Source organism: Cnephaeus nilssonii (genome assembly GCF_951640355.1).
Source record: "Cnephaeus nilssonii genome assembly, chromosome: 5".
In the NCBI taxonomy this organism is placed as follows: domain Eukaryota; kingdom Metazoa; phylum Chordata; class Mammalia; order Chiroptera; family Vespertilionidae; genus Cnephaeus; species Cnephaeus nilssonii.
Window position 1 is genome coordinate 77,005,150 of NC_137076.1, and position 13,274 is coordinate 77,018,423.

General features: G+C 42.2%; 1 protein-coding gene across 20 annotated transcripts in view; it reads left to right on the forward strand.

The window, feature by feature from the left end:
• The first annotated feature begins 10,536 nt into the window (after positions 1 to 10,536).
• The window catches only part of LOC307099223 (F-box/LRR-repeat protein 21), a 29,133-nt gene continuing 26,395 nt past the window's right edge, over positions 10,537 to 13,274 (forward strand). For 5 of the 20 annotated variants that reach the window (XM_079770465.1, XM_079770454.1, XM_079770451.1 and 2 more), the window contains exons 1-3: positions 10,537 to 10,636; positions 11,039 to 11,094; positions 13,154 to 13,259. The gene's annotated coding sequence lies outside the window, so the exon portion shown is untranslated. Of the gene's footprint in view, positions 10,833 to 10,854; positions 10,949 to 11,038; positions 11,095 to 13,153; positions 13,260 to 13,274 lie in introns of those variants that run through there. The other 15 variants (XM_079770470.1, XM_079770453.1, XM_079770457.1 and 12 more) reach the window with 12 other exon arrangements.

A 13,274-nucleotide genomic window follows, 5' to 3' on the forward strand; every position in this document is an offset into this window, starting at 1 on the left:
GGGAGGGAGGGAGGGAGGAAGGAAGGAAAGAAAAGGAAGAGTCTCAACTCAAATATTTTCAGGCATGGCTGGATCCAGGAATCAGACAGCGTCACCAGAACATGTCTTTCTCTCAGCTCTGATGATCTCTGTGTTGGCCTCTATTGGCCCAAGGGAAGTAGCCTCTGTAACTTCACGCTTGCATCATCTCAGCTTATTCACTTTACCGAGAAGGACCTCTATTTCCCAAGATCTGTAAACCAACCTGAAGGAAGAACTTGGATTGGGTCTGCGTTGGTCACATGCCTATCCTTTGGACCTATTTATGTTGCTTGGGAGTAGGTACTATCATTGGCCAAGTATGGGTCACATGTCTTCCCCTGAAATTGGTTTGGAGGAGCGATCTTCTAGGTTCCTGCCCTGGTGTCCATTGTTCTGGCTACAGAAGGAAGCTAGAAAGATTTGGGATAACACATGTGTGCTCTCAGCCTTTCCAGACAATCTGTTTCTCTAAGCCTTTGACAGATGAGGAGACACTGAACCCAAGAGGCATTTTACCTTAAAGCAATTCTATTGTCCATTTGCTTTGTTCATCTAGCTGCTCTGTCCTGCACATGATAGTAAGCTTGGTTACTTACTAGGAGGGTTTCTATGGCTAGATTGTGATGAAGGCTGGGCTAAAACTCACACCTACCCTCTCCCAACCAGTGTCCTCTCCACACCACCTTGATTTTTTCTTTGGTCAAGCAGGTAACACTGATTTGCCATTTGGTGCATATGGTCATGGCATTACTTCAGTTTAAAAGCAGGTCTAGGAACAAGTTAGTTTCTTCCTGGGCCCAACTCAAAAATCTCCTTAATAGTTAAAAACATTATTTCGCAAATGTTTCATCCTCAGGAGCAGCAAATGTTTCATCCTCGGCATGCGGCCGCCTTAGCGGCCGTGTGCCATCAGAAATGGCTATGCGTGTCAGTGCTGACACGCGTGTCATAGGTTCGCCATCACTGGACTAGGAGGATATGCAGAAGGACTATGCTGAATTACAAGACCTTTTGCAAGAAATGCACTCAGTCATTTCCAAGCACACACAAAAGCAATGTACACTACGGAGATCACAGGACAGCAGTTAACTTTTTGGAACCTTGATTTCCTCACCTATAAAATGAGAGAGTTAGACTAAATGACTTCTGAGATCCTCCAGAAGATAGTACATATACGACTTAAGACCTGTTGGCATTTCTTTCAGACGTTAAGACTCGTGGAGCACTTAGGTGCTGGATATACTTGTAGTCCGGGATTGTGTCTGTCCTACTCAACTTTATCTCCAAGGCATGGACAGTCAGAGCCCTGCTCCCTAAAACACAGAGGCTGGACCTGGCTTCCTGATGCCTGAAACTTCACCACTGACACCTCACTTGTTTTGCTTCTGGCTTTGTTCTCTCCAAAAGGCATATAACCACCTTAGAAGAGGCAACTTTTTAAAGCTGTAACAGAGCTTTCCTGCGTGCTAATTTTGAAAGGATGAAGGGTCCTGGGCATTTGAAGAGGGGTTTTAGGATGCGAGGAGGCATGCCATTAGGAGACCAGGGCACCAAAGCCACACTAAACATTTGGCAACTTTGTGGGAGCTCAGTCTCAGAAAGAACACTTATCTTTACCTTCTAAGTGTGGTCAACACAGAGCACATGTGTCACTCACACTCTGACCTCAGGAAAACACTTGGTTAACCGCCAAGAGTGAGCCCCACTTCCTTTTCAGAGCCTTCCTGAGTAATATGCTCAACCCTGATATGCTGAGTAGACAGGAAGAACCCAGCTAACTAAGGTAATGGCCCAAGGACACCATGACACTCTGTTGACATGGGCATTTTTAGAGCATTCTGGCTGATGAATCATTTCACTTTTTTCTTATGCGAATAAGTCAGGCAATGATAGACTTTCTAAGGTTTAAACGGCATGTTGTAAATGTCAAACTGCTACTTGGGTTTCCCTTGCATGTTCTCATCCAATACGAAGGTATCAAAAGCCAGTGAGATCTTAAATCCATGAAGCCTCTTGCTGCTAGCTGATGTATAATAGTGAAGGATAACTACATGTAATTATGGTATTCTTTTTACAAATACATTTTAAGATGTTCAAATGAAAGATACTATTTAATACTTAATTTCTGAGAAACGTGAAATGCATAAACATGATTATATGCTGTCCTCAGCTTAAAATGGGAAAATTCTATTTGTAATTCTATATCGGAACTTGTGCTGCTTTCCCTGGAGTAGGGGTGGGAGAGGTAGTGACAAGTTATACCAACCTATCTATAGGCTTGTTCTATCCATTATCTATCTATCTATCTATCTATCTATCTATCTATCTATCTATCTATCATCTATCTACTATCTATCTATCTATCTATCTATCTATCTATCTATCTATCTATCTATCATCAATCTCTATCAATCCATCCATCTTCTGGCTACTGGACCAATTTTGTGAGATGACAAGACATTCATTTACTCATTCCCTCTAAAATTATGCACTGAGTACCTACTATGTGCCACGCACTATTCTAAGTAATGAGGGTAGAGCAGTGAACATAACAGACCAACACCTCTGCCTGTCTGGAGCCTACATTCTAGTGGGAGAGAAGCAAACCATATTGCAGTATATAGTGGTTATACTAAGGAGACAAAAAGCAGGTGGCATGTGAGTAAAGCCCTTAGGAGAATAGAGAGTAAGCCTTGTAGATACCTGTGGAAAGAGCATTCTAGGTAGAGGGAAAGGTAAGTACGAAGGCCCCAGGGCAGAGTATCCGGAGGATTTGAGGAACAGGGAGGAGGAGCCCCTTATCATTCGAGTGAGGAAAGGAAGGAGGAGGCAGCAGAAGATGAAGCCAAAGAAATGGAGTGGGGGATAAAAAGATTGAGAGAACGTTTCTTAGGTCCTTAAAAAGCATGGCTTTTACTCTGAGTGAGGACACAATTGGAGGGCTTTTAGCAGAGGAGTGACATGAGCTGACATTCTAACAGGACTAATCTGGCTACTAAATGGTAGGCACGGCCATAGATGCTTAATAGACTTATCGTGGTGACCACATCGTAAGGCATACAAATGTAGACTTGCTGTATTATACACCTGAAATGAATACAATATTGTATGCCAACTATACTTTTTTTAACAAATTTATTAAATTGTTTGGGGTGACATTGGTCAACACGGACATATAGGTTTGTGAAAAGGACCTTTTGCTCAGATCCATTACCTTTTATGGGTGGATAATGTTCAAACTCCATACTGAGAATAGTTAGGAAAAGGGTTAGGGATGCTATGAATGTTGTATAAGAAACACTGTGATTTGTTAATTAATGTTTTAACACAATTTTCCAGGTAGTTAACTCAAGGAAATGCAACTAAATTGTATTTAGAAGTCAGTGAAGCAGTTGACTGCTTGTAAATGGCAACCTACGTATGTAATTCTATAAGTTTCATATTTGTGAATTTTTCTGGATTGAAAATGAAAACTCTGTTACACAGGGAAATATGTCAGCATAACGAGTTTGACTGGGTTCTCTTTTGAAGCACCTGTGCAATTATTCTGCTAAAAGTAACCACTCACTTTCAGGATATGACTCAACAGCAATTTGCTTTTAATGAAACACACTTCATTCAATAGTGGATGGTGTCGTGATTTCCTTTCAGAGATTTGAAAAGTTTCCTAAAGGTAAGAAGGTTTGATTGATGTTGAGAAAGAAAAATGAGTAACAAAGTGTTCTCTGAAAAGTAAAACTCTTTAAAATATATATATATATATATATATATATATATATATATATATATATATATATATATATATATATAAAGGCAAAAATGGTCAACAAGGATTTAGGTGTAAGGCGTGGCTATCGGGTCAAGCCTCGGACTGACCTGTGGCAGGGCCACAAACAAGTCCCAGCTTGGAAGGCAGAGTGCTCCTAGCATAATTAAGCTTGACCTTATAGTCCTCCCTTGTTCCTAGCTAGCTAATGGGCTGTGGGAGGTGCAGCAAGTGCTGCCAAAACAAGGTGAAACTCACAAGAACATTGTAAACATGTTGACCACTCCCCTTGTTTTGCTTTGTGTGCTCTGACTAGAAAATAAAGCTTCGGCTTACACGCTGTGTCACTGTGTCCTCATCCAGGCACAAGGGAACCCACCTGTATTCTCTTGTCTGTCTTCTTTAATCCTTCACCTCCCCTCTTCAGGTTCACCCCTGGCTATGCTGGACACGGTTCATTTGGGGATCTAAAATATATTCTTTTACTAGGACACAACCCAAACTGAATACATAGGCTACAAATCACGAAAGAAAATAGCTCCAACTCTCACACACATGATCTGCTCCCTTCTTCTGTAAGAAAATCACTCCTCCTAAATCTGGAGCTTTCTGTATTCTCAAAAGTCTGGACTTTTCCTCAAAGCCCATCTTAGAGCCCACATTACTCCAAGTGCTGGATATGCATGTGGTCAGGAAAGTGGTTTTATTAGACTTTTATTTGTACACTAGAGGCCCGGTATACAAAATTCCTGCATGGTAGGGTCTGTAGGCCTGGCCAACGATCAGGACCAATCTGTGGGGTGATGGGGGGGCCCCCCGCTGGCACCTGCCTTGGCCGGCCTGGCGCTGCCCGCTCGCCGGCCCTGCCACTGTGGGGTGACCAGCAGGGTGATGGGGGTGGGGGTTCCCCCTGCTGGCACCCGCCTTGGCTGGCCTGGGGCCTGCAGGCTGGGGGCAGCTCCTGTGTTGAACATCTGCCCCCTGGTGGTCAGTGTGTGTCATAGTGACGGGTCTTTCCACCGGTTGTTCCACTGTTTGGTCAACTTGCATATTAGGCTTTTATTATATAGGATGTTTTGCATACCTCACCCCATTTTTTTCATAAGGCTCAAATAAGACTCACAGGAAAGATTTGAAGATGGAACTCTTCAAATGTTGAGCTTTATAATTTTACTCAATACATGGAGTCCATACAGGAAATGTAAAAACCAGACCTGCTGTGCTCTGTGTTAATTTTTGCTGTTGTAATAACTGTAATTAACACTACCATCCAGGAACCTCGCTGCAGGTGTGTGTATGTTCAGCGGTGATGTGAGCTGTAGTGAACATTATTGACCCGAGTACCTAGCTGTGTTGCACAGATGTTTGTATTTTTGCACTGTTCTTTGTCCTGGATTGGTTATCATTGTCATAGACTGACAAGCCTTGCTCATGTCTTTGAGCTTGTTTTTTTAATGTCTCCTTAATAATTTGTAACAAAGAGATGCCCTACTTCTGTTTGGATACTTGACTGGTGTGTTTGCTGGCAGACCACTGCTATGATGTGGCATTTTAAATATTACTTCCATTAAATATTATAGTATTTTTTTCTACTCCCTCTGACAATTGTTCTACTTTATGATCTCAGTGTAATTGACTGGCAATACAGCATATTCCTTAAGTTGATGAATAATAATTATAAAAAAAACTCCCTTTGGATTTCTAAGTCCAGTAAGTTAAACTACTGCTTTCCTAATTTTCAATCTCAAGATATGTAATTTTTCAAAGATTTGGAATTAACATAGGGAAACTTTCCATAAACAAGGAAATCAAAATTTAGTAACTTGAAAGAGTTTATTGCTCTTTATAAAGAAACGATTTTAGTGTTATGTTTTTCTTTTTTGTTCAAAAGACTAAGAAATTTTCATATTTGCTAATGACTACTTTTTGAAATGCCCTTAAAAATGGTGGATCATCAGGACAGCTTTGACCTACTAACCTACTTTTATTACATGATTTCAAATGACTGATCCTGTTTTTCTCAATGATCCCAGACTTGTCCTGACAATCAACACAGGGTCTTGCCTTTCATAAATAAAACAACTGTAGAAAATTATCTCTAGATTAACAACATATGTCTATGAAATGTTTAAAAATGGCAATAAATTAATTCCTTTCTTTTAAAACAAAGTGTATTTACAGAATTGAGTTACAGCTTTTAAAAACTAGGTAATCTACGAAGTTAGAAAACACAATTCAATGTTATATTTTATTTTAATGGCATTGCACTATAAAGCTTTGACTAGAAAAGCGTAAGTCAAAAGCAACAGATTAAAAATAATTTTTCTTCTCTGTTTTAAGAAATAATATAAGTTCAGAACCACAGGGCCCCTGATCCTTGCTACAAGGCTATCTTACATCAGATAGAACAGTGTTAACAAAATCTCTACGCAATCCCCTTGACTTTATTCACTCTTCTAAATAGGGTAATGGCTTTGAATCAATGTTGTCAGTGATGACTAACCCTGACCCATTTAGAAATGCTTATTTTATAATCCCCCGTTTATGGGGGACTTCATACTGTGTTTGAATATGGTGCCAACAGCAGTAAGTTTTTCCACATTTAGAAACACACTAGTTGGCATTTGTGATTTTAAAATGCGTAGCTTTAATTTTTTAGTAAAGTCAAATAGTTCCTTTTTATTTACTTATTTTAGGTGGGTACAGTGAACTTGTCTTGATGGTACAAAACAAAGTAAGGCTTCCTAAGCCCCTCCTCTTCTTCAGGGGGCCTGGGATGAAAACTGTGGAGGTCAGGAGATCCTCAGTGTGTTTGGGGATTGACTTGGGGGGCAGGATTCCCCAGTATCTGAGGGCCTCTTTTCCTCTCGCTGGGGCTGGTGGTCCAGGGGCTCTCACTCCTTGGAGGTTATGTGGACCATAAAGTCCACCACCCTGTTACTATAGCCAAGTTCATTGTCTTACCAGGAAATGAGCTGGACAAAGTGGTTATTGAGGGCAATGCCAGCCCCAGCATCGCAGATGAAGGAGTGCGTGTCACTGTTAAAGTCGCAGGAGACAACCTAGTCCTCAGTACAGCCTACGATGCCCTTGAAGGGGCCCTCGATCCCTGCTACTTCCTTGATGTCATCATATTTGGCAACTTTCTTCAGGCGGCAGGTTAGATCCACAACCAACACATTGGGGGCGGGGATACGTAAGGCCATGCTAGTGAGCTTCGCATTCAACTCAGGGAAGACCTTGCTGACAGCCTTGGCAGCTCCAGTAGAGGCAGGGATGATTTTCTGGGCTGTCCCTTGGACATCATGCCACAGATTCCCAGAGGGACCATCTGTGGTCTTCTGGGTGTCAGTGATGGCATGGACTGTGGTCATGATGCCAAAATTGTCATGAATGACCTTGGCCAGGAGGTCCAAGCAGTTGGTGGCATTGCTGATAATCTTGAAGGGGTTGCCATACATGTCATGGTTCATACCCATCATAAACATCGGGGTGTCTGCAGAAGGGGCAGAGATAATGACCCTTTTGGCTCCACCCTCCAAGTGAGCCCCAGCCTTCTCTAAGGCAGTGAAGACACCAGCGGACTCCACAACATATTCAGCACTAGTTTCACCCCATTTGATGTTGGTGTGATATTGCTCCTGGAATGTGGAAATAGACTTCTAGTTCTCAGCCTGGACTGTGCCTTTGAACTTGCCATTAGTAGAATTACACTGGAACATGTAGGCCATGTAATTGATGTCAATGAATGGATTATTGATGGTGACAACATCCACTTTGCTGGAGTTAAAAGCAGCCCTAGTGTCCAAGCGCCCAATGTAGCCAAATCCGTTCACTCCAAACTTCACCATTGTATCTCAGGGTTGCAGCTGGAACTGCACAGGAAGACACAGTCTGTTGAGCAAAGAGCAAATAGTTCTCTTACTAATTTCATTAGGGGAAAGCTTAATCTAAAAAAAAAAAAATATGAAGTGAAGGCTGAATCTCAAAAATGTCTTGAGTAGGAAAAATAAATAAATAAATAAATAAATAAATCTTAACCTATTTAGAAAATAGATCATATACATTTTTAAATACTAAATACTGAAATTTTTAAAGGAAAGCAGGATAGATCTTCAATTAAATTCATTGCAGGGTTCTCATGGAACAGATGATAGCAAAGCAAATCTTTGAGTGTCTTTTTATGTAGGTAATGTGTTTGGTAGCATGCAAAGTATAAAAGGGGAAATGTACCAGTACCTAAATTTTTCTTTGGAAAGCAGACAGTTTATATATTAAAGCAAATATGGCATTGATTTTTCCCATCACTTGCTACCTAGTAAAAAGCCAAAAATAAATGCTTTTTATTAGGAAGTAAATATTACTGAAATATATTTTTCTTTCAAATGGGATCCATAGACAATTTAATTATAGCATTCGGAAATGATGTTAAATCAAATATGATTTAACCCCTGTGTAGTAAAGAACTAATCTTAACCAAAGAGAAGTCTGAGCTTTGCCTTCAACTCCTGCAGTGTGATGTCTAAGACATTGGACTCTTCTGCCTGATAAGACAGACTGTCTTTGTTTACTTGGGGCTTTGGGCCACACCAAACATTCTAGCAATATGACTTATGGTGGGGCTTTGGGCCACACAGTTATCAACTAGACCTGTGGAGGGACTGAAGACTAAAGGTCAATCACAAAGGCAGCCAGCCATGTCTATGTGACCCAGCCCCAGTAAAAACTCGGCACCAAGGCTCAAGTGAGCATCCCCAGTTGGTAATACTCCATGCATATTGTCATGCATTATTGCTGGGAGAATTTAGTGCTGTCCATGACTCCACGGGCAGCTGACAACTGGTAGCTCCCATGTGGACGTTTCCTGGACTCTGTCCCATGCTTCTCTTCCCGTGGCTGCCTTTAACCTGTATTCTTTCACTATAATAAAGCATAATCATCAATATAACAGCTTCCAGTGAGTTCTGTGAGTCCTTCCAGAGAGTTAGCCAACAATCTGAGGGTGGCCTTGGAGACCTCCACACATAATTGTTATTAGAAGCAGCGTAGTCTTGAGGATCCCTAATATCTGCAGTTGGTGTCAGAAGTGACTGCAGTTTTGAGGACTTCCCTCTTCGAACTTTATAAAAGTGAGTCCTTTTATATGCTTAAAAATATTTTTCTTAAAAAAACAGAAGTATAAAATAATAATTTTTGTGAAAATTTGATTGCCCAATTTTACTAATGTGACAGTCATTATGACTGTTTCCAAACATTCCAGGTTTCTCCTTCCAGGTGAGTGGTAAGATTGGATTGTTTCACCCACTTAAAGTTAGGTGTGGCCATTTTGACTAGCTTTGACCAATGAAATGAGGACAGAATTGATATATGGTTAGAAGCATAAGATGAAATGTATGTGTCCCACTGTCTCTTTCCCTCTGTCACAGACAACTTTTTATATAGTAACCATACCTATATAATAACTGAAAGAAGACAACAGGGACCAGAGCACCTAGTTGAATTGTGACAGAAATGTAGTATGACTGAGAAATAAACCTTGGTGTGTAAAATCACTGGAATTTGCAGAATGGTATTGCAGCACAACCTAGACTATCCTGATTCTAACAACCAGAATCTCTATTTGCTCAAAGCATGAAAATGACACTCCCTGTAAAAGAACTATACAGAGATGCTTTAAAAATTATTATTGGCATAATTGCATGCTCCTGAGTTTGAAATCAAATATATAGGGTGTCCCTCAAAAAACATATATCAAGCAAACAGAATAGAGAATTTAAAAATAGACCCACACATACAAGGACAACTGATTTTTCACAAAGGTGCAAAGGCAGTTCAGTGGAGAAAAAATAATAGTCTCTTCAAAAGCTGGTGATAGAATAGTTGGATATACATTTACCAAAAAAGTGACGTTTGCCCTAGCTGGTTTGGCTCAGTGGATAGAGCATCAGGCCTGCTGACCAAAGGGTGGGTGGGTGGGGGGGCGGTGTCAAGGGCTGGTACCTCCTACCTCGGTTGCAGGCTCCTCCCCCAACCCAGTCGGGGTGTGTGCAGAAGGCAACCAATCAATGTGTTTCTCTTACATCGATATTTCACTCTCTTTCCCTCTCTCTTCCACTCTCTCTAAAAATCAATGGAAAAAATATCCTCGAGTGAGGATTAAAAAAAAAAAAAAGTGAACTTTGATTCATTCCTTGAACCATACACAAAAGTTAAATGAATCTACACCTACATATAATATCTAAAATTATAAACAACATTGGAGAAAATCATTGTGAACATGTCTTAGGCAAAGATGTATTAGATTTGGCATTACAATCCATAAAAGAACAAATTGATAAACTGAATTTTGTCATGAAGAAAACGTGCTCTTCAAAAGGAGAGTGTAAAGACAAGCAACACATGAGGCACAGGAGCAGGGAAGTGATATATACATATTTAATGCTGAGCTGTTATCATCTTTGATATTTTTTAAAGTTTCTTTAAAGTATTTATTAATAAAGGGGTGCATTTTCTGGGGAGGTTAAGTTCTAGAAACCAGAACTGTTGATTCATGAACGTTAGGAGAAGTTGGCCATCTGTTTTACTTGGCAGGTTGTGGAAATTAGTTGAAGACCAACAGGCAGAAATCCTTCCACTCACCACTAGGGGCCGCCCAGGGGACTCCTGAGCGGGTAGGAGCCTGGCGCCCCATCCCTCGCGACAGATGGAGCTGTGCGCATGCGTGGCGGCATGTGGGCGGGGCGGGGAGGGGCGGGGGCCACGCCACGGAGCGGTGCCCGCCGCTTGGCAGCCGCAGCCCGGCCTTCTAACGTCGGGCAGGAGCAGAAACACGTGACTACATGTATTAAGGTAGCATTTCCTTCTGGGGTCGCGGTGGACTTGGAGGTATGCGCCCCGGCTGACCAAGGAAGCTGCGGGCCGGAACCGAGTCCTGCCTCCGGCGGCCGCTAGTGACTTGGAGACGCGGAGGTGCCCGCGGTCACCGCGCGTTTTCTGGGGGAACTAGGAGGCGTGACCTGGGATCCTTAGCTGCCCGAGGCGTGAGGTGGGGAGGAGACCCCCGAGGAGCGGACCGCCCCCCCGCCGCAGGCTGGAGACCAAGACCGCCTTGCAAACTCCCCACCCTCGTTCCCCCACCCCCTGCATTGGATTTGCCCTGAGGTCCGGTGGTCGGTGGCGCTTTATAGCCTCAGTTCTGTTCTTGTTCTGTTCTTGTTTCCTCAGGGCTGTTTTTTTTTTTTTTTTCTGCAGGGCGAGCACGGGACCCCGCGGTCCCTGGATTCAGTCATTTTGCTCATCTTTGGAGGGTAAGCTCGGAAAAGATTGTCTGCACCCTAACCCCTCTCTCAGACGTGCATTGGTTGATGTTGGGAGCCTGGGAAGTTGCTGGATGAGGGATAACGGAGACTCGCGGTGGCTTTAGCTCGACCCCTCCAAGTGCTCTGGTTTGCAGGACGATCGATGGTGTAAGAGAGTTTATACTCGCCACAGAGAAATGCATGTGTCCCTCTGTCTCTTTGCCTCTGTCACTGACTCACAGCTATACAGGAACTACACCTATACAGGAACTTGCCTGTGAGTCGGAAGAGTCTATACCCTTTAAGATGTACTGGTTTTGTCTTTGACACGTGTGTCCTTCAGAAATGTTCTCCAAAATATGAAGTAGACTAAATTAGGATTGTTTTCTTTCAGAAAAACGTTGCCAAATGCTTTCCTGAATCGTTTGTGCTAATTGTTAGTCCCTTCGTCTACCCTTCTCTAAGTGGGGACTCCCCATTTAGAAGGCTCCCTGGTCCAGAGCCTGGGCACTCACTCCCCTTTCTCTTCCAGAGTCCGCAGACGGGGCAAACAGCTGCCATTCAGGGATGTTAACACGTTGCCCAATTCACTTTCTGCATAACTCTTCTTTGCATCTCACAAGGTGTTTTGAATCAACACATATTTTCAAAACTTCAGTTTTTCATATGAAAGCAAACATACCTGTTCTAAGATTAAAGGTTTTAAAAAATAAAAATACCTTTATATTGCAGAGACTTTTGAGAGTATAGAAAATTGCTAAATCACTGATAAAAAGTGAGAACACCAAATAGCTGGCAATCACTGCTTTAGGAAAGATTTATTTGACATAAATACTTATTTTTTGTCTTGTTGAAACCTTGATGATATCATTTGACTGGGACTTTTTTCATGTAGATTTTAGATTTAGAAGGGAACTTAGAGGTGATGTGGGCTGCCAAGAAAGTAAAAATTTTGACAACATTCCTAAAAAATTGAGTTTTGCTCTCTGCTTGGGTTCTATTTGGTGGGAGGAGGTGCATTAGAAAGCTATGTATTTCAGAGCTGTATTTTGGAACAAATTTTCAGCTTTCCTGTCCAGGACGCATCTCCCTTGTCACTGTACCAATAACTGGGATTTCAGACTCCATTGCAGAGACCATCAGCCCGTGGTGACAGCAATCTGACTTCACAGTGTGCCACTTTAGAAAGTAACTTAAAGGACATTTGCTAACTCCTCTTCATTTTCATCTTGCTGCTTCTAACAGATTTGTCTAGCCTTTTAGATAATTTTGAATCTTGATTATCTGTAGTATTTATACAGCATTTCTAGTGTTGTGATAATTGAAAACTTGGAACCTAAAAGTCCTTTCTGTGTATGCATTTAACCAGTTTGGAAGAACCTGGGGAGGTGCAGAAGATAGTTGCTTCCATTGCTGCCACTAGCTTGGCTTTGGGTGTTTTTAGTCTTTCTTCTAACGTCTTTGACTATCTTTCCCTCAAGAATACTCTGGGAGTCCAGCCAACGTGGCTCAGTGGTTGAGCGTCGACCTATGAACCAGGAGGTCACGGTTCGATTCCCCATCAGGGCACATTCCTGGGTTGCAGGCTTGATCCCCAGTAAGGGTGTGCAGGAGGCAAGCAATCAGTGATTCTCTCTCATCATTGATGTTTCTCTCTCTCTCCCTCTCTCTCTCTCTCCCCCTCTCTCTCCCACCCCCTCTCTCCCTCTCCCCCTCTCCTTCCTCTTCTCCTCTCTCCTCTCTGATATCTATATATCTACATTTACATCTATATCTATCTACATACATACACATATACTGTGGGAGACTTCTTACTTTTAGAGGATCCGAGTTACGTGGCCACCTGATCCACCAAATTAGTAAACATATCAAAAAAGAAAATTGGGTTAGGGTGGTTACTGAAGCCTCTTAAGTGGCCTTTGAGTAATCATTACACTCTCCCCAATGCTAATAAACCTGTTTTGTACTCCAGAATTGTGCTAAAGACCAAGCTTGCTCCTCTCTCCCTTTTTGGAAGTATGGCTTATCACTTGATGGGACCCTGTATTCTGGTTTTGTCTTCCACCAGCCTCCCAGGTCCCAGTAGTGACTCTGAAGCAGCAGTCGAGTTCCTTCAGCAACCAGGTACATAGCTCATCTGATCCTGAAAACTCCAGTGAACTGATTTGAAATAGGTACTTGCATACCGT